The sequence below is a fragment of the Theropithecus gelada genome, chromosome 15 (assembly GCF_003255815.1).
Source record: "Theropithecus gelada isolate Dixy chromosome 15, Tgel_1.0, whole genome shotgun sequence".
In the NCBI taxonomy this organism is placed as follows: Eukaryota; Metazoa; Chordata; class Mammalia; order Primates; family Cercopithecidae; genus Theropithecus; species Theropithecus gelada.
In genome coordinates, this window is record NC_037683.1 from 85,368,613 (window position 1) to 85,390,514 (window position 21,902).

A 21,902-nucleotide genomic window follows, 5' to 3' on the forward strand; every position below is an offset into this window, starting at 1 on the left:
AATCCAAACCTCAGACTTATTCTCAGAAATTACAACGTTGGGTCATTTGTTTTTAATTCTTCTAGTGTTTACTACCATACTCATTTTTTTAAAATCCATTATTTCTTATCATAGTGTATCCTCATTATAAAAGATTGAGCGGGCTGGGTGTGGTAGCTCATACCTGTAATCCCAGCGCTTTAGGAGGCAGAGGCGGGTGGATCACTCGAGGTCAGGAGTTTCAAGACCAGCCTGGCCAACATGGTGAGACCCTGTCTCTACTAAAAATCCAAAAAAAGAAAAAAAACATAAGCCGGGAGTGACAGTGCATGCCTGCAATCCCAGCTACTCGGGAGGCTGAGACAGGAGAATGGCTTGAGCCTGGGAGACAGAGGTTGCAGTAAGCCGAGTTCGTGCCACAGCACTCCAGCCTGGGTGACAAGAGCTGGACTCTGTCACACACACACACACACACACACACACACACACACACAAACACACGAAAGTGAGAAGATTTACATTAATTCCCGCCTTCTCTGTTCATTCTGATTTATTTTAGTTTGTATTAGTTACAACTTTACATATTATAGCTGAACCTGTATTTCTTATTCTATCAACTTTAGGAAGTTTCTTCTGGCTCCCCCATGTAATCATATACCATTACTGCCGAGTATACAATTAAGTTTCACATTAAGTTTTACATCATTTGCAGTTTATTAAGTTTTTATCTATTGGTTGATTTTCATTAATTGGATAATAAAAAGTACTTACAGTGTCATTCACTGCCCATCCAAGGGGCATGGTAAAATTCAGAGAATAAATAGCAATTTTATGTTACTAAATTCCAAATGTCAATGTGTTTATGTTCTTGACACTCAATTACACCTCACTGTTCAAAAATAAGGCACATTTTTGTTTGCTTCACATTTGGACTTTCAGAAGAGGCTTTAATTTTCTGCAGTTTTTGCCTTTTTATTACATTTCACATATTCCAATTTATTATTAGAATTTGCTCAACAAAATCCATCTTGTTCTTAAAGACATGTTTAGACCCCAGTGAATTGTGTTTTAATTTGAAATAATTACGTTCTGGGTTAGTTTACAGCCCAGTTGTTTGCCTACCTAGTACTTCTTTTCATCACATACTTCTGTTGATTCTTAATCTCAAGTTCCTTTATGTAAGATTTTTTGTTTGATTTTGCTTCTCCCAAGCACTACCCCCTACCCCCTCACCCAAAGGTCTGCGGAAGTAAACTACACTTTTATGTATACTTCCACACTTACAGCAAACTAGGTCTGCTTCGGAATTATAGGTTGTGTCTTAAAATTCTCCTCGAAATTTAAATCATTGGTCCACATTTTCTAGCACTCAATATTAATAAAAGTGTCTACCAATCTGATTTTTAAAAAGTGATTCTCATTTCTCCCTGCAAAAATATTTATGAGATTTCCCTATATCCTTAGCTCTGAAATTTCATGAGACTACTATCTAAATGTGTGTTATTGTTTGTTCATTTTGTTTTATAGTTAATGGGCCCATTTGATCTAAAGACCTGAAACTTTATTTAGCTCAGATAATTTTTCTTCTATTTATTTCCTATCTATCTTCTCTGTTCCACGTGGAATTCCTTTTCAGGAATCCTAGGACTACCCACATCATCTATAAAGTTTTTCTTTTTGTTCTCTTCATTTGTGTTTTTCAGGTAATGCTTGTTCATCTTGGGTTTCATGCTGTTTGAAGGCTTCTTTCTTGACCGTTCATATTTCTAAGCAAAGAACTAAATTGGGTTTCCTTTATATTTGTGTAAGCCTATTGACCCAGAAGGCTTATAGTCTGAATAGGACTGACTGCAGAATTGGAACTTGGAAGTCCTGTGCTAGAATAAAGAGGATTTTGGGGATAGAGTAGTCAGTGTCAGTCTGTCTCTCTCTCTCTCGCACACACACATTCTCTCTCTCTCTCTCTCACCCACACCCTGTCTATAGGGCAAACAAATATGTTCTGTTTATCTCTTCAATGGCACCAGAAGATACTTTACAAATATTTGAGAACACAGTACAGCTTTAACTACTTGATCCAATAATGTAACTAAAAATTTTACCCAGTAAATTCTTCTAGTGAGATGCCAAAGAAGCCTTTGGACAGCACAATAGCACAGTGTAGTCCAAAGAGCACTAAGAATCAAAAGAGCCATGGCTTTCAGTTCTAGTTTTACTATTAAAAAGCTGGTGACTTTAGGGAAGTCAATCTCTTTATACCTCATTTTCCTTTTCTACAAAGTGAAAAGCAGAAACCGATAATAAGGTTTCTTCTAGTTCTAAAACTTGGTAACTAAGATTTTCTCATAAGCTTCAGATACAATCTTCCACAGTATATAAAAAGAATGAAGAAATTTGTAATTTGAAAAACTTCAGGTTTTCAAAGCTGTTCCTGTTACTAAAAACAAAGCTCCTGGCCAGGTGCGGTGGCTCACGCCTGTAATCCCAGCACTTTGGGAGGTCAAGGCAGGTAAATCATGAGGTCAGGAGATCGAGACCATCCTGGCCAACACAGTGAAACCCCGTCTCTACTAAAAATACAAAAAAAATTGCCAGGCGTGTGGTGGTGGGCGTCTGTAGTCCCAGCTACTTGGGAGGCTGAGGCAGGAGAATGGCATGAACCCAGGAGGCGGAGCTTGCAGTGAGTGGAGATAGCGCCACTGAACTCCAGCCTGGGCAACAGAGCAAGATTCCATCTCAGGAAAAAAAAAAAAAAAAAAAGCTCCCAAACAAGTACACTATATTTACCAAAATTTAGCAAATCAATTTGGAGGGGGCAAGGCACGTGATAAGGTGGGGGAAGCACAGAGGTGAGAAAGTAAGGGAGGCTGTCATTTCCTACAGCTGTTTTCCAAAATGAGTGGTTTTTGTATCTTGGTTACTATAGGGAAATAATGTTGTGTTTTTTTAAATGATGGTAAAATATAGTTAAAAGTTACCGTTTTAAGTGTACAGTTCTATGCACTAAATACATTCACATTATTGTGCAATTATCACCAGATACTACGCTTCATCTTCCCCAACTGTAACTCTGTACCTACTAAACAATTATATCATTTTCTTCTCCTGCCAGCCTCTGGCAACCACCATTTTGTCTCTATGAATTTGACTATTCTAAGTACCTTATACAAGTGGAATTACACAATATTTGTCCTTTTGTGACAGGCTTATTTCATTGTAGCATGTCTTAGAATTTCCCTTCCTTTTCAAGGCTGAATAATATTCCATTGTACATAAAACAAACTGTTTTGTCCTTTGCATTCACACCACAACAATCAACACAGAATACTTCTGTGACCAGATGTATGAGAGATTTCCCCCAAAACAAGCAATCACTTCTGCTGCGGACACCAGGTGGGTGTCCTCCCACCCAGTTCAATTCCAACATTATCTACCTGGAGACAGTGCCACATCCCACAGTTTGAGGGCTGCCCACTTCCAATCCCAATCTAAAGCCCCAGGTTGTTTTACCTATGCTTCTGACTAACTGGCTAAACTGGGGTTCCCACAACCTCTTACTCCAGTTCGATTAATGTGTTAGAGTGACTCACAGAACTCAGGCAGACACATTTACTTACCAGTTTATTATAAAGGATATTACAAAGGATACAGTTGAAGAGATGTACAGGGCAAGGCATGTAGGAAGGGGATGTCACCCTCCACGTGCTCAGTCATCTGGAAGCTTTCTGAACCTAGTCCTTCTGGATTGTTAAGTAGGCAATGATTGATTAAATCACTGGCCACTGTATCAACTTAACCTTCACACCCTCTCTTCTCCCCAGAGATTAATAGGCAGGAGTGAAAGTCCCAACCCTCTAATCCTGCCTGGGTGTTTCTGGGTAACTAACACCCATCCAATAGCTACCTAGAGGTGCATGGCTTTCAGTCAACGTATTAGCATACAAAGATACTTCACTGGCCAGGCGCAGTGGCTCACACCTCTAATGCCAGCACTTTGGGAGGCGGAGGCGGGTGGATCACAAGGTCAGGAGATCGAGACCATCCTGGCTAACACAGTGAAACCCCGTCTCTACTGAAAATACAAAAAAAATTAGCCGGGCATAGTGGCGGGTACCTGTAGTCCCAGCTACTCGGGAGGCTAAAGCAGAAAAATTGCGTGAACCCGGGAGGTGGTGCTTGCAGTGAGCCAAGATCGCACCATTGCACTTCAGCCTGGGAGACAGAGCGAGACTCCGTCTTAAAAAAAAAGAAAAAAAAAATTTCATTTTGGAGATTCTAAGGATTGTAGGAGAGTTGTATGACACAACAAAAGAATGAAGATCAAATATATATTTCACAATATAGTGTGTATTTTGCTTGTCCTTTCATCTACTGATGTTTGACTTATTTCTTATTTATCAGTTAGTAACAAAATAGATACTATAACCAATTTGTATATACACATAAAACTGGATTAAGGTAATAAATACATTAATTTTCAAATTTTTTAGATTTTTTAAAGACGGTGTCTCAGTCTGTTGCCCAGGCTGGAGTGCAGTGGCACCATTTGGGTTCACTGCAACCTCTGCCTCCCAGGTTCAGGTAGGCTCTGCCTCAGCCTCCCAAGTAGCTGGAATTACAGGTGCCCGCCACGACGCCTGACTATCAAACTTTTTAGAAGTTTTATCTTTAGTACTTGGGGCATTATTACTAAAAAATTAAATTGTAGTCTGTACATATTATTAAAAGCTACCTTTTAAAAGCATGGAAATGTATACAAAGGGCCCAGAAAGTCTTATTTCAAAAGGAACTAGACTTCTTGGGCTTAAAAATGTTCATTTTAGCCAGGTGTGGTGGCTCACGCCTATTATAATCCCAGCTACTTGGGTGGCTGAGGTAGGAGAATACTTGAGCCCAGAAATTTGAAGCTGCAATAAGCTATGATCACACTATGGCACTACTAGTCTAGGTGACAAACTATAAGGTCATGTTTGTCCTTATTAGTTTTGAACCATATAACACACCCCTCCCCCATTGCATGTACTTAAATTCAAGCATACCTACACCTAGCAATGGCTGTCACACAGAAATCAATCAAAAGCCACTGCTGGCTGAGGTGAATTTTGTCAAAACAAATCAAACAGTATTATTATTGACTGACAAATCCAAACTTTCAGGTTTAAAACTTTGCTAGGTTAGAAAAGCCAGATTAGTGTTAATTTACCAAAACATATTTATGCAGCACTTACTAGGTCTTGCTCCAAGTACTTAAACAATCCTATGAGATAGATATTATTTTTTCCTCCCTCCTCCCACCCCATTTACAGATGAGGAAACAGAAACAGAGATAAGTTTAACTTATGCAAGACCACAATGTTAGTAAATGGTAATGGTAAAGCCAGGTTTCATATTCAGCAGTTTGAGTGCAGTGTCAATGCTTTATTTTTTAAGATGGGGTCTCAGCTATGTTGACCTGGCTGGTTTTGAACCCCTGGCCTCAAGCAATCCTTACACTTCAGCTTCTCAAAGTGCTGGGATTACAGGCAAGAGCTGCTGTGCCTGGCTTCCATACTTTTAATTACTGAGTTAGATTAATATGCGGGAATGAAATGTTTTGCTACAATGTGAAAATGGAAAGAGGGTACAATGAGCCCAGTAGAAAATGAAAAGTAAGGATAAATGGCCCTCCCATTTCATATGCAAAAAAATTTATCAATATTAGATTAAAAAATGAAGGTGGGACAGTTGCTCAGAATATGTGAGATGTATTTGGGAAAAGAGGAAGGAAGTGGCCTTGGCTATTAGATGATAAAAAAGAAGTAAGCAAAACCTGGACTAACATGATAAATTCACAGCTTTTGTTTAATTCTTAAGATTCTGAGATGTAATTTTAAAGAAAAAACCTGATGTATTACAGTAGTCACAAAATTTGTGAAGATTCCAGGAAGTCTTTGGACATATGCTAATATTGAAGCATCATATATAAAAAATAGTATCTGAAGTGACCACCAAAACTGCTCTCAAAAACAGCATCAGTTTGCGTAACACCTACACAACCAACCCATGGGGATTTATCATTGGATTAACTTTGCTATGTTAATTAATATAGGTGAGACTGTGTTGGGATGCTGATGGCACTGCATCTAGAAACTAATCTGGGAACAAATGAAATCTTGAGTAATCTCTGTCCTGTTGCTTCCTGACTAGATTTTCCCTTCAATTTTGGGGGCTTGGCTACATGGTTCACTTGACTTTCAAATCACCCCCCAGCTCCATTCTCTGAGACACATAAATCACAGACCTCACCCCTACATTAAATCCAGGCTTCTACTTGCGTAGGGTCGGGGGAAAACAGAATAATGCACTAGACAGAGAGCCAAGTAAACTGGCTGTCTAGTATACCTTGGTTAGAGCACAGATGAGTCACTAGCCTGGGAACCACTACAGATGCACTGACCCTGTGTGGCTTGTAACTGAAGAGGATCTGAAGTCAATGTACATGCTTACTGAAATGAAGCATAATTACAATTCTGCTTGTATTTCAGGGTAACAGGCCATAAACAAGGATGGGCCACCTAAAATGCCTCCATTCTAACTAGCTGGGTCCAAGTCCATCCCCCTTTTATGTTTCATTTTAGACTTTTCATCTTCCTGAGAATAGCTTCTCTTGGAATAACTAGGAGCCATGGACATGGTAGACTCCTGAGCACTGGGAAGTTTTATAGACCTTGTGTTCATTCAATGGGCACATTACAGTGAGACCAAAACTCATCATTAATGAGTGGTAGTGAGTGGACAAGTGCATAAATATGTTACATAGGAAATCTGCCCTAGAGGAGGTCTGAGAGAAATCTTGAGAAGCAGCATGTATTTTCTAGTGACTACTGCGGCTGTTTAATTAGAAATCATCAATCCCTGATAATCTACTACGGGAAGTTCTATCCTCTCTCTCCCTATAATGTCACCAATGTATTTATGGATTTCAGAGCTTTGTCATCAGGAAGTGTTCTTAGACCTGGAAGCCAAGAAGTTATAACTTCTTAAGGAATTTGACTAGACCAGTACTTACTTGCCTAAAGCCTATGTCCTGGCCAAAGAGAGTATATAATTGTGTTTCAGGCTGAATTATGTCTCTGCAACTTACTCTCAAGATTCTTCTGCCTTCTGTAGAATACCAGTATGGAAAACGGAGGCCATCACCCAGTATAGATTTTTCCAGTTGAGAAGTACTACGTTACCTTACTTTGTAAAGTCTGCAATTTGAAGAATGCATCAAGCTCTTCAACCTCTATAACACCAATCTGTCAATGTCCTAATACTTAATGAACTTTCTTATTAATATCTTGTACCAGAAAATGTCAATGTCTCAGAATAACATTATACTGTATATTGCTCTCAGACCTGACTTTGGACAAACCCTTATTTGGATGGCTTGGAGCTAGGTACTATTTAATCCATTCCATGCAAAATCACTTAATGTGCCAACAGCTTGAGGTCAAACCTAAAAATTACCTTGCAACAGGACTATTAAGAGTCTGTGGTTCATGGAAAACTCCTGAAACTACATGCAAAATTTTGGGACAAAAGGTCCAAAACATTTAATAACAGACTGACTTGAAAACTACTTTCTCAAAATTCTGAAGGTTAAGGTATATTACATTTTCATTTTAAGCTTCTCAAGCTTTACCACTCACCCAATCTAGAACAGCTATAATATCTTAATTTCTATTTAGAAAGCTAAAAGAACCCTTCCTTTCTGCATCTATCTAATCTGTGGTTAAGATGGATATTTCCAGTGCTGTGTAAGACATTTCTGTTACAAAATAAACCAAGTTGAATCTTAATCTACTCATATCTTGATTCAGTGAATGCTCATTCTGTCCCCAACTTCACTTCTATATGATTAACATTCTCAGCTGTAGAGAAGAATTTCTGCATTGTACTCCCGACCTCAATTTCTTTTTTTACCTTTTAGAATTGCATAAAATTGCAGACTACAAATGTAGTAGCAGACTTCTTATTCTTGCCCTGAAAATATGTCTACATATGGGCATTAAGAAATATCCCTAGTTCTGTCACCTATCCAGTGGGGGTTCAAGAGAACTTGGTCAAGATATCAAACTTCTAAAAAATATCTTGAGTTCTTGGTAACTAAGAGATTCTGACGAAGGAGGAGGGTTAGAATTTCAGCCTGCGAATAAAAAAGATGCCAGATTTGTAGCATAAGGCTTCAGCTTTTCCTAGTGGAAACTCTGTTTAAAAAGTCCTCTGATGGTTATTACAGAGTCAACCAAATAAACAGGGGTCTATACATACATAGTTCTATCTTCTACCAATGCGCGCGCGCGCGCGCGCACACACACACACACACACACACACCCCTTCTTAAAGACATAGGAGTGTCCCTCTCCTCACCTTTTCAAAGACAAATGACAGAATTAAAAGGGAAAATTGGATAAATGGACATGGAGAAAATTGATTAAACCCCTGTATAGGTTTTCATGTTGTTATAAAAAAGATCCTTTTTTCTGAGCTGAAGAAGCTGAACTTGGTTAGGAAATGTCATCTCTCTCTTCTAGCAGGCCTGGGGCTGATTATATGCAAAACCCCTTAGAATAAGGGTTAAGATGTTCAGTGGTGGGTGCCCAAAAGGAAGTACAGAACAATAAGAAAATGTTTAGGTCTCTCATGGGAGACACATGAATTTATAACTAGAAAGAATTTTAGGTGCCAACTAATGGCTAATAAATCGATCTGTCCCCTTTTTACTTAAAGATTAACCCAAGAAGTTATAGAAGTGGCAGCTCCAAGAACAACCTATAAAACTAATTAATAACAGTTGGCTTAGAGGGTTTCAACCACTCCATATCGTTAAATTTCTTGTAACCTTGCTCTACATAAGATATAAAGTCATTCTGCAGGCCACGCTCAGTGGCTCAGCCCAGCACTTTGGGAGGCCAAAGTGGGAGGATCACTTGAGCCCAGGAGTTCAAGACCAACTTGGGCAACATCATGTACAAAAAATAAAAATTAGATGGGTGTGGTGGCACACGCCTGTGGCCCCAGCTACTCAGGAGTCTGAGGTGGGAAGATTGCCTGAGCACAGGAGTCGAGACTACGGTGAGCCATGATCATGCCACTGCACTCCAGCCTGGGCAACAGAGGAAGACCCTGTCTCAAAAAATATAAAAAATGAAAATAAAATGAAGCCATCTTGCAAATAATTTATTTCCCAAAGGAATTTATATTCCTCATTTAACTATCGATCCCTTTTCCATATACTGTATCTAATACGTTTTTAGTAGTGATATGAGGGAATTATAACATTTACGTAGTCTCAATATAAATGCAATACTCTTTAACTCTCTTTACCTAGATGTTGTAACATGTCAGTCAATCCTTACTAATGTGGCCTTCAGTTTGTCCGCCCAGTTTGGCTTGCTGCACAAATTGTCATCTCTACCACTTCCTTTTCCTCTGGCTGCAGCTGTTTCCCTTAATCATATGCATCTGTTAAGTAAAGGTTTGAAGAAATAGCACTACTCTTAGATGTGTAACAAACACTTGTTACTTGTGCTTAAAAGTTTTCCAGCCTCAAAAAGTTTACATTTCACCACTTTCTTCAAATATGGAAATTTTGTCTTTTCATACATTTTTTTCAGTAGTGCGTAAGAAGAAATGGAATAAAGATTTCAAAGAATAGTCTAGATGCCTAATATAAGAAAATAAGAACAATATATATAACAGATTGGGAATTAATGTTCTGTAGGGTCTTTTCATCCAATAAAAAATTAAGGGCTACTTAATGTGGAGTAGATTTTAAGCTTTCAGAAATCAGAAGACAGTAGAGATCAAGAATTAGGAAAGCCTTTGTAAGAGAATTAGAACTTCAGTTAGATATGACTTCCCAAAATAGAGGGAAAACCTTCCAGGCTTGGAGGATAATGTGAAAAGTGAGAAAGAACAAAAGCATAGGGTGTATGGTGGAAAGGAATTAAAAACATGGGAGGCCAGGCATGGTAGCTCACGCCTGTAATCCCAACACTTTGGGAGGCCGAGGTGGGTGGATTACCTAAGGTCGGGGGTTCGAGACGAGTCTGACCAATATGGCGAAACTCCATCTCTACTAAAAACAAAACAAAAAATACAAAAATTAGCTGGCCATGGTGGTGCATGCCCGTAATCCCAACTACTCAGGAGGCTGAGTCAGGAGAATCGCTTGAACCCAGGAGGTGGAAGTTGCGGTGAGCTGAGATCGCACCATTGCACTCCAGCCTGGGCAACAAAAGTGAAACTCCATCTCAAAAAAACACATATGGGAAAGGGCGGGTTTAGATATGTGAGAAATTTAAAAACAAATCTCTGGCTGGGAGTGGTGGCTCCCACCTATAATCTCAGCACTTTGGGAGGCCGAGGCAGGTGGATCACTTGAGCTCAGGCATTTGAGACCATCCTGGGCAACATGGCAAAACTCTGTCTCTACCAAAAAAAAAAAAAAATTAGTGAGGAGTAGTGGTGCACGCCTGTAGTCCCAGCACTTTGGGGGTCTGAGGTGGGTGGATCACCTGAGGTCAGGAGTTTCAGAGCAAGCGTGGCCAACATGGTGAAACCATATCTCTACTAAAAATACAAAAATTAGCCAGGTGTGGTGGTGCGTGCCTGTAATCCCAGCTACTCAAGAGGTTAAGACATGAGAAAAGCTTGAACCCGGAAGACAGAGGCTGCAGTGAGCCAAGATTGCGCCACTGCACTCCAACCTGGGCAGCAGGGCAAGACTCTCAAAAAAAAAAAAAAAAAAAGGGAGCCGCATAGCAAGAATACAAGCAAATACTGTTTTCGTTTTTTCTTTTCAAGAAATGTCCTAGGGTAGCTCTGAAAAGTATTTTAGCCAAAGCTGACAGAGAACAATGTTTCCAAAGTTGTATGTCAAGTAATGCAACTGGGGAAGAGTGGCATGGAGGAAAGCAGAAGATGAAGATGTCTGTAAAACATTGAGGCAAATCCTTTATTTGAGATGAATCTCATAGGCTGAGCCTATGGTTTTTATTTGGTAGTCTATGTGTCTAGGGTATCTCTGGTGTAAATACTTCTTTGTAATAGGGAAGAAAGCAGGCATTTAAGACGGGTGGTTTGCTCACCCTTACAAATGTCGCACATTAGGTTACTACATGGTCTTGCATACCATTTTAGGCAGGGATCTCATGGACCCTGTTATTAGATGAGTTAAATATATCTTTGATAACATTACTTGGATCTGTAGGAAGTACAGGAATTGTGGAAGGAGCACTAGCCCAAGAGTTGGAAAATGAAGGTTCTGGCTATAATTCTATTTAAATGAGCTCTATGCCCCCTACTGCTTCAATTTTAATGTGAAAATAATGCACCATGAGACACAGAGCTTCTCTGGCAAAATTATACTAAATCCTCCCTCTTCTCTGTAAACTGCCTATTTTGGGGATATCATATCCTATGTTAACATTATCTTTATGCAACTAAATATGGCTCTCTTCCTGCCTTGTCCTTACAGGAAAAACAAACAAAAAAACACAAAAAACCTTTAATTCTACATTCCATTAAAAATACTGAGAATATTTTAAAAATTCTCTAAATGACATTTCTAAAAGAAAAGTAAATTCTTTAGGAGCCTTACTAAAAACAAGCCAGAATAGTACGAGATACGCAAGAAATTTTCATTGACTTTAATATCTTAAAAGTCTAGGCTGGGTGTGGTGGCTCAGGCTTGTAATCCCAGCACTTTGGGAGGCCGAGGCGGGTGGATCACGGGGTCAGGAGATCGAGACCATCCTGGCTAACATGGCAAAACCCCTTCTCTACTAAAAAAAAACCACAAAAAATTAGCCGGGCATGGTGGCGGGCGCCTGTAGTCCCAGCTACTCGGGAGGCTGAGGCAGGAGAATGGCATGAATCCGGGAGGCGGAGCTTGCAGTGAGCCAAGATATCGTGCCATTGCACTCCAGCCTGGGCGACAGAGCAAGACTCCGTCTCAAAAAAAAAAAACAAAAAACAAAAAAAAAGTCTAAATCCCAAAAAAGACAGTTCAAATGAAAAGTCAATTTATGTCATCTTTAATTATAATTAAGAACAAATGTAATTCTCTGAATTTATTAAGATTGCCTTTTCTATCCTTTTTGTACTAGTCTCTCACTATGAGGAAATGAAAGGACAAACCAGGGTTACATAGAATAACACAACAGAAAGAACAACTCAAAATGTGAGAGTAAACACAAAGAAATATATTTGAGTAAATGTGAATTTCTTCCATTCATATGTTCTCCTAATCCACAATTTCTTTTCTAGATGGCCTACAAGGTGATTTCCTGCTTAAAAACTCCTTGATGTCTTCTCTCTCTACTTGTAAAAAAATCAAGGTCAGGGATAGTGGCTCATGCCTGTAATCCCAGCACTTCGGGAAGTTGAGGCAGATAAGAGTTCAAGACCAGCCTGGCCAAAAGGGTGAAATCCTGTCTCTACTAAAAATATAAAAATTAGCCAGGTGTAATGGGGTGTGCCTATAAACCCAGGATTACTTGGGAGGCTGATGTGGTAGAATCGCTTGAATTTATGAGGCTGAGGTTGCAGTGAGCCAAGATTGTGCCACTGCACTTCAGTCTGGGCAACAGAGCGAGACTCTATCTCAAAAAAAAGAAAAAAGAAAAAAATCAAACTTTTCCACAGGTCCTTAAACACCTTGTGTCAAGTGGCTTTTTCTTACCCCTCCAACCATATCTTGATACTATCCCCCCCATCACTATGGTTACAGCCTCTCTCACTCACCATTTTTCAGTATCTTGAAAGCATGAAGCTGTTTCCACATCAGAGTTCACGCACATGCTTCAAATTTTTTTGCATGTATCTGTATCTAGATTCTTCTTACCGTACCTGAGTCTTTTTTTCAGAATCAAACCTCTTTACTTCTCACTTACCAATATTCCCTGTCAGGCCCAAAATGAATTGTAATATAACCTCTCTCATCAACTTGTAGCATCACTGACAACCTCTTAACAATTTCAAAGTATAACAGGTATTTTTCAATCTTCAACTTATACAGGATCACTTTATAGCATTTAACATTGTTGTCCTTTCCCTCCTTCTTGAAATTAACCTTCAACCTTGGTTTCTCTGATGGTTTCTTCAAACTCTTTTTTAACCTATTTATTTATTTTTATAGATTGGTCTTTTGTCTTCCTCTTTTCATCTCACCCAAACCTACTGCTTTAACTACCCTTTATACTACAATGTTACCTAGATCTAAAAATCTAAATCTCTAAGGTTTCAGGTCTCTCCCCTTAAACTCTAGACTCTGAAATATCTCCATCTGCATTTCACTCTTTCCCCATCCCCCTCTTCATTCCTCTCATTTAATTAAGGTCTACTTCCTATGGACCTCTCTGCAAACCTCTTAGCCACATTTTAGCTCAACCACTTTTCAATGAATGTTATAAAATCACTCACTAATATCTATTTCATACCCCTCTAATCCATGCTCTACACTGCCACCAGTTGATGTCACCTTCCTGTTTAAAATGTTCTAATGGGCCTTTCAAGCCCTCTTAAATAAGTCTAAATTCTCTGGCATGCGATACATGATTCCCCCACCCTCCTTGGTCTCTAGCCTTATTTCTGAGCATTTTCCTATTCAATTTTCTATTTAACATGCTGTTCCTCATTAAGAGAGGTTCTTTTTTGCTTCTGTGCCTTATCACATATTGTTCCTTCTTTGTTGATAAAATTTCCCCAACTCATCACTCCTCCTTCAAATAAATGAAACAACTTTTACTAGTTTTTCAGCCTCTGGCAAAAACAGTCTCCCCTGACCCGTGCACATGCTGATTAATTTAGATAATCTGTTTAGTGATACTTATTTTGGTTTCTGGGTGCATATGTATGAATTAGGTTGTGAAGCAGAATGAATTTTTTTATAGAATCTAACGAAAAATGGAAAGCCATTACCCTAGTGGTTTGTATCAGAACACCCTTTATATATGTAAAGTCCTGCTTCTGGCTATTCTCATTACCCCTACCTTCCACCCCACCCCCACCCTTTCAGTTTTTTTTTTGTTTTGTTTTTTCAGGCTAGTCAAAAGAAGCAGTAGAACTGGAGAAGGAACAAAGAAGTCTGTAGCAGGTTGTTACCAATTAGTTGTAAACGGACTGTGATCAGCCCCTAACTCTTTGATTAATAAAAGCAACAAAGACGTCTGTTAAAAAGCTCTGAACAAAATGTAACTTGTAGTGTTTCAGATGTAGGTTTGCCAATACAAGTTACTAAATGACATTTTCTTTGCTAATAACTGATGTGCAGAGAATAATCATTACTTTTAGGGATTGGGTCCACAGAGCTAGAGTGAAAACTTACCACCACACTAGGCAGGATAGTAATCAGAAACAAAATATCTAGGTCACAATCTGCAAATGACATTTTTGGGGAAAGTTTATTATATGAATTATTTCCATGGATTTTCATTTTCAAAACAAACTAAAAAAAAAAAAAAAAATCTAAATTCAGAAGCCAAACAAGTTTGACATGATTGGCAATGTCTTTTATTTTTGTTCCTGGAGGCACTTGCTTTACTTCAAGTTTCTTGGGATTGGAATGCAGACTCGGCTGCACCAAGTAAATGAAGTTATTTCAACCCCCTTTCTTCACTCTGATCTACATTAGGCATATGCTATGCATTTTCTAAATCCTACCCTTTTAATGTGACTACATCCTCAACATAAATCTTAAATACTCTGATAAGCCATAGTTTTAAAAAGTATTTATCAATATACAGTATTTTTAAGTGTAAAGGCCTCTAATTATTGCCATCCTTTTTTTTCACTGATAGATAATATTTTATCTATTTATGGGGTACATGTGTTTGCTACATGCATAGAATTCAAACATCTCCTCAGACACTATAAGAAGCTTCTCATGGGGAAAAAAACTGAAAGTAAGGTCATAACTAAAATATTAATTGCTTGTTTGCTAGTGGTTTTCCAATAATCTATGTATTATTGCTTTTATACTTTAGAGAGTCCATTTTAACACTATTGAAAGAAAGAAAGAGAGAGGGAGGGAGGGAGGGAATATAATCAAATGTAATCAGATTTGATCCAAATTCTCTGATTTCCTAGGTCTCTATGCCATTAGCAACCTCAGTTCCTTCAACTCCAAGATGATACACATCCATTACCTTCATCACAAAGATGACATGTGGTAATTAATGGGCTAATACCTTAATACAATCTGAAGCTCTAGCATAAAGACATTCTATAAGTACAAAACACTTTCTCAATAAATCTGCATGAGATGATTTTCACATGAAAAAAGGTTTACGGTTTGTCTACAGATGACTGTATGTTAACAAAATAGATTTACTGCAATGACTAGTTCTTTCCATCAATGTTTTAGAATGAGTGAGATAAATATTTATCAAATAATGACACAGATAATTATAGACCGTAATAAATGCTATGAAAATACAGAGTGCTATGAGAACAAGGTGGGGGGCGGGAAGTAGGCACTTTTACTTGTTATATCTTTTAATCTTAATAATACTTTTCTCAGGTTATCATGAAGAAATCAAGAAATCAGGTTAATTAGCGTGTCAAGTTCACACAGCTTAAAGGTGGGGAGAGCCAGGAACACAGGTTTCACTTAGAGACCATATTCTGTCCACTCTTCCAGTATTTTGCTAATATCTGCATTGCTAATACTCTCACTGACTGCATTTCTCTGCTCATTCTCCTCTTCTCAATGAGGCCTACCCTAAACACCCTATTTAACAGGTTCAACTAACTCCTTTGGTCCACCTTACCCCTCTCTATGTTTTCTTTTATTCCAAAGCAGTTATCACTTTCTAATACATTATTTTATTTGTTGTGCATATTATCAGTGGCCTTCTGGTAGGTGATAAGCTCCAGGAAGTTAGGGATCTTTGCTTGTTTTGCTCATAGATGTCATTCCCCTACTCCCATCCCCAGAATAGTGACTGGTACCCAGTGGACACTGGCCCAATTTTCCTTTCCCGTTTTTCAGCTTTAGCTGTATGCAAGAACTTGTTTAATCCTTCTCACTTTTAATTACTAGGAAAACAAAGAAGTTTGACCCTATATCTGAGACAAATTTATATTCAAGTAACATTTAAATTTAGCCTGAAATTCTATTCTGTTAAAAAAAAAAAAAAGTAGGGTCATTAGTATCATTTTAAAAATCCTAGCCATAAGAAAAAGTGATGAAAAGACATGTCAAGCAAACTCTGAAATGTGGAAGATGCAGATGAGGATCAATGATCAGTATTTAAGAGTGTCTACTCGCATTTGATGATACTGTAGTGGCTAAATGTGAGACACAGATGAAACATAAGAATCAGAGTACACTAAAGTAGTAATTGCTAAAGCTTAGGGATTTCAAAAAACAGGTAAAGTAAAAAAGAGAAAAGTTGGAATGAAAGAGATGTCAAATTTTAATTTTGCAACAAAGGGATGTTAAGAACTAAAAACAATTACTATCACTGTAATTTCATCAGAACATCTTATCATAAAAAATTACCTAATTTCAGAATAAAGGGCAGTTATTTTTATTAAGTCAATTTAGATCCATGAGCACCTCATTATATAAAAACAGTTCAACATGAATTTAAGATCTAAATGTGAAAACTCTTAAAAGATGCTCTGAAAGAATTTTTATAACCCCAGTATAGAGAAGGCTTTAAAAAGAGTAATACATTTGATATTAAAATTAAAACAACTTCTAGTCATTAAAAGACAACGTATTTAAGTGAAAATGCATGCTAAAGAGTGGAAGAAGATTTTTTTTTTTTTTTTTGAGATGGAATCTGGTTCTGTCCCCCAGGATGGAGTGTGGTGGCACGACCTCGGCTCACCGCAACCTCTGCCTCCTGGGTTCAAGCGATTCTCCTGTCTCAGCCTCCTGAGTAGCTGGGATTACAGGAGCCCACCACTACACCTGGTTAATTTTTGGTATTTTTAGTAGAGATGGGGTTTCACCACGTTGACCAGGCTGGAAGATATTTTTAATGCCTACCAATATTATTACGAAGAATACATTTTAAAAAGATGCAAATAAAAACTACACTGAGGTACCATTTCATACTCTTCAGAATGGCAAAAATTAATCAAATATTACTACTAATATTTTTGTACCTTCTAAAATATCTGGAATGCAAACAAGAAGACCCTCTCTCATGCATTATGGACTGGAAGGTGTACTTTGTAGAGAAAACTGACAGTTATCTAATAAAGTTGAAGACATTTATAACCTGTGGTCTAGCAATCTACTACCAGATTTATAAATCAGGGCAATCTTTCTCAATGACAGCTTTTGGCTGCTACATTGAATGAGGGGCACTACTAAACACAGGCCAGGAATGCGAGGCACTTTTCTTGCACAAAGAAAGTGCTGCTCAGATTGGGCGCAGTGGCTCACACCTGTAATCCCAGCACTTTTGGGAGGCAGGGGGCGGGGTGCGGTGCCACAGTAGGCAGATCACTTGAGCTCAGTTCAAGACCTGCCTGGCCAACATGGTGAAACCCTCGTCTGTACAAAAAAATTACAAAAATTAGATGGGTGTGGTGGCACATGCCTGTAGTCCCAGCTACTCGAGAGGCCGAGGTGGGAGGATTGTTTGAGTTTGCGGGGGTCGAGGGTTCAGTGGGCAGTGATCATGCCACTACACTCCAGCCTGGGTGACAGAGTGAGAATCTGTCTCAAAATATAAATAAATAAATAAATAAATAGTGCTGCTCCATGCCTCATGACTTGAATATTCTGTTGGACATTCATAGAGGGGAACAGAAAGAGGAAAAAAACCCCACTAATACCAGATAATTCTAAAGAGGATTTAATACCAAGTTTATTTGTATAGTTTTAATGAAGATGAAGATTTGTTATGAGTGCAACCATTGTGTAAAGAGGTAAGATTGCACTTTTATTTCTGTTTAAACTTTTCTGAGGATAGTTTGTCATTTCAGAAAATCATTTTCCACCAATGACAGTTCCAGCATTGGTAGCTGAATGGCTAACTCAACATACCTGTCATAATCTGTAGCTGTTGTATTGATGGAGACACCACCCATTGGTACAAAGCATCTAATTACTACTATTTCTTTTAGCAGCGCTTCTTATATTTCAGTGGGTACATACATCACCTGGGACTCTTGATAAAATACAGCATCTGGCCAGGCACAGTGGCTGATGTCTGTAATCCCAATGTCCTAGTGCTTTGGCATACTGAGGAGGGAGGATCACTTGAGGCCAGGAGTTCAAGATCAGCCTGGGCAATATAACAAGACCCTGTTTCTGTAAAAAATGTATACCTGTAGTCCCAGATACTCAGGAGGCTGAAGTGGGAGGATCCCTTGAGCCCAGGAGTTTGAGGTTACAGTGAGTTGTATGACTCCAGAGATCCTGTCTCTTACATTATTTAAAAACAAAACAAACAAACAAAAAAAAACAGCATTTGCATCAGTAGGTTAAAGTCTGACGCTCTGCATTTCCAACAAGCTCCCAAGTGATTCAGATGTTGCTGGTCCACCATTACACCTGGTAGCTAATCTTGAATGTAGTCTTCAGCTCAAGCATTTACAAAGTGAAACACACATTACTTTATTACAAATTTTTCTTATTTTATTAAAGCCATTGCTTTCTTTAAAGTATGAATATAGATTATTATGAAGTTCATTTTAGGATAGTATTGAAGGAACTATATAAAATACTTTCTATGAACATGGGATGTAGTTAGGGTCAAGAACCACTGCCCTAGAAGTCTTACACAACAGATACCTAACATACACAGGAATATTCCTTATTGCACTGTTTAATAGCAAACAAGTGGAAACAACAAAAATGACCATCAAAAGAAACCTGACATAGTTATATAACACAGCACATACCACCTAACAGTAAAAGTAAATAAACTAGAGCAACCTGAATAAACATAGATAAATCTTGGCCAAGTTGTGTGAAGAAAGCAAGCTAAAGAAAGATATCTGTATTTAAATAGTCTTAAGACAATCAAAATAAAACTATATATATATAATGTTCATAGGATAAAGGTACGTAGTTAAGTATAAACATGTGGATATAGGAAGGATGCATGTCAACTTTGGGTCACTGGTTAGATGTGGGGGGAAAAGGGAATAGCATTTAAGAGAGATATAGCATACCAAGGACACTTCATTATTTTTGTTTTTTGTTTGTTTGTTTGTTTTCCTCAGAAAGAGTTTTGCTCTTGTTGCCCAGGCTGGAGTGCAATGGTGCGATCTTGGCTCACCACAACTTCTGCCTCCTGGGTTCTAGCAATTCTCCTGCCTCAGCCTCCCCAGTAGCTGGGATTACAGGCATGTGCCACCACACCCAGCTAATTTTGTATTTTTAGTAGAGACGGGGTTTCTTCATGTTGGTCAGGCTGGTCTCGAACTCCCGACCTCAGGTGATCTGCCCGCCTTGGCCTCCCAAAATACTGGGATTACAAGCGTGAGCCACCGAGCCCGGCCGGACACTTCATTTTAATTGGTAGTTTTGTTTAACTGGGTGATGGGTACATGGATATTCATTATATTGTATGGCACCAACATTTATATTGCTATGTTAGTTCTCATTTCACGGACAAAACTCTTAGGCATGAAAAGGTGTTTGGAAAACACTGCTCCAAAGCAAAGGATTCAGGACTAGAGAAGACCCAGGTTCAAGCCTCAATTCTACTTCTTACTAATTGCTTAGCTTTAGGCAATCGAAATAATTAATTTATCTGGGCTTTATTTATTTCATCTGTGAAAATTCCACAACCAGCCAGGTGCGGTGGCTCACACCTGTAAACCCAGCACTTTGGGAGGCCAAGGCGGGTGGATCACCTGAGGTCAGGAGTTCAAGACCAGACTGGCCAACGTGGTGAAATCCCGTCTCTACTAAAAATACAAAAATTAGCCGGGTGTGGTGGCGGGTGCCTATAATCCCAGCTACTAGGGAGGCTAAGGCAGGAGAATCATTTGAACCCAGGAAGCAGACGTTGCAGAGAGCCGAGATCACACCATTGCACTCCAGCCTGGGCAACAAGAGCAAAACTCCGTCTCAAAAAAAAAAAAAAAAAAAAAAGCCACAAACTCACTTTCTCTCTCCAACTCGACAGGCAAATGGGGCAATGTATGTGAGAAACTTTAAACAGTAGGAAGGGTAGGAGTAATTTTCAGAATTAAGAGCAAAACTTTGGATAAATTAGAAGTAAAATCTACCAGTAAATAAATCAACCAATAAAATATACTCTATTTTCTTGTCATCACTGCTTCTAAAGATCTTAACACCAATCTTAATATGGAAGAAATTTTAATTCTTAAATAATGGCATAGGGACAGTCATTCTCCCTATCTTTATGCTGACTGTTCATCAAAGGACTGAAATTCACAATATCAAAACAAAATAAGAGCACTGCATTAAAAAGTATTCTCATTTAACATATATCAACGGTCACATAACCAGAGTAACTGTTGCCTATATGGTTCTCACTGCCCTTTTTTATAAAGTGAGCAGGTGGCACATTTTATTAGCCCTATATTACAGATGGAGAAAACTGACTCAGATGTGGGATAGCATGCCCGGAGTTGTAGACCAATTCAGTGAAACTTGGAACAGACACTAATTGCTTAATTCTTCTGTGTTCATTAAGCTACTAAAAACATTATTTTTTCATGATGTTTTTTGGTGATTTTGTTTGTCCCAGGAAACAGAAAATTCTTTGTCAGCAGTCATTTCATAAACATTTCAAAATGGGCAAAGATACTCAAGGAAACAAGCTACTCATCAACTAGAGTACTGCACACTAAGGGACAAAATTAAAACTGCCTAGCCTGCTAAAAATCTAATCCTGTCCTTGCCAATTAACCTTATTAATATAGAGTAGGAGAAAAGAGAGGTCAAAATATAGGTGAAGGTGCCATTCATTTCCTTCTGGATTTCAAATGATATTACAATTACTGCACAACAGAGATTTTTACCTCTGCTGTTCCTTAAGTAACACGACCCCTATTCTCCACATAAAAACTTTCCAACAAGTTGGGCAGTCTCAAATTAGAATACTAGCAATCATGAGAATTTTCAAAATTCTGGCTATCATTAGATGTCACCCAACTGAAATCCATGCTATAAACATATGTAGGGAAACTATGGGAAAAAGTTCATTTTAATGTAAATTTCCCTGTTAATCTAAACAGATTAACGTTATTACAACATGTATCTGACTTTCTACTCCGACTCATGAGGTATTATAGTTTCATATGTTGGCACAAGATCTACAAAGATTTATTAGAGGCATAAAAAAATTCCAATGAATCATCTGTGGATCAAGCACCATATATCACAAAAAGTATTAAGCAAGAACACATTTCATAAACAGCGAAATTTAAAGGTCACCCTCTCTGTATTCCGTTATTCATCCTTTTGCTTACCAAATCTACCTCACCCTGAATTAAAGCGTCATTTACAGAAAATTCTCTTCTGGCATTGGCAGAAATCTCACCAAGGATCAAAGATCTGAACTTTTTTTTTTTAAACAAAAACCCCAGGTTAAATACACTCTTTCCTTTACGAAAGACCCCACACAGTACAACCTAACACAGTACAATATAACTTTGTTTCGGGGTTAAAAAAAAATCCCAAACAAAACCTTTAAATTTTCCAATTCAAAAACGATTCCTGATAAGCCTACCTTAGAGTTCGAAAACAGGTAAGATTAAAGTTCAACCATCTAAAGAAAAAGAACCCTACGACAGCCCCACCGGAATACACAAATCGCCAAGCCCCGTGCAGATTCAATCTAAAATCGCGCCTGACAGAGCTATAAGGACATTCAGGAGAAAGCTTTTAGGCACCCGCGAATCTCTCAGTGCGCCAGGGAGGGGAATGGGAACCTGACCCCATCTTTTCA

At 38.5% G+C, this 21,902-nt stretch overlaps 1 protein-coding gene across 1 annotated transcript in view; it reads right to left on the minus strand.

The window, feature by feature from the left end:
* Nucleotides 1–21,902, minus strand: part of ABHD17B (abhydrolase domain containing 17B) — a 51,810-nt gene that overhangs the window by 28,911 nt on the left and 997 nt on the right. The window lies entirely within an intron of this gene.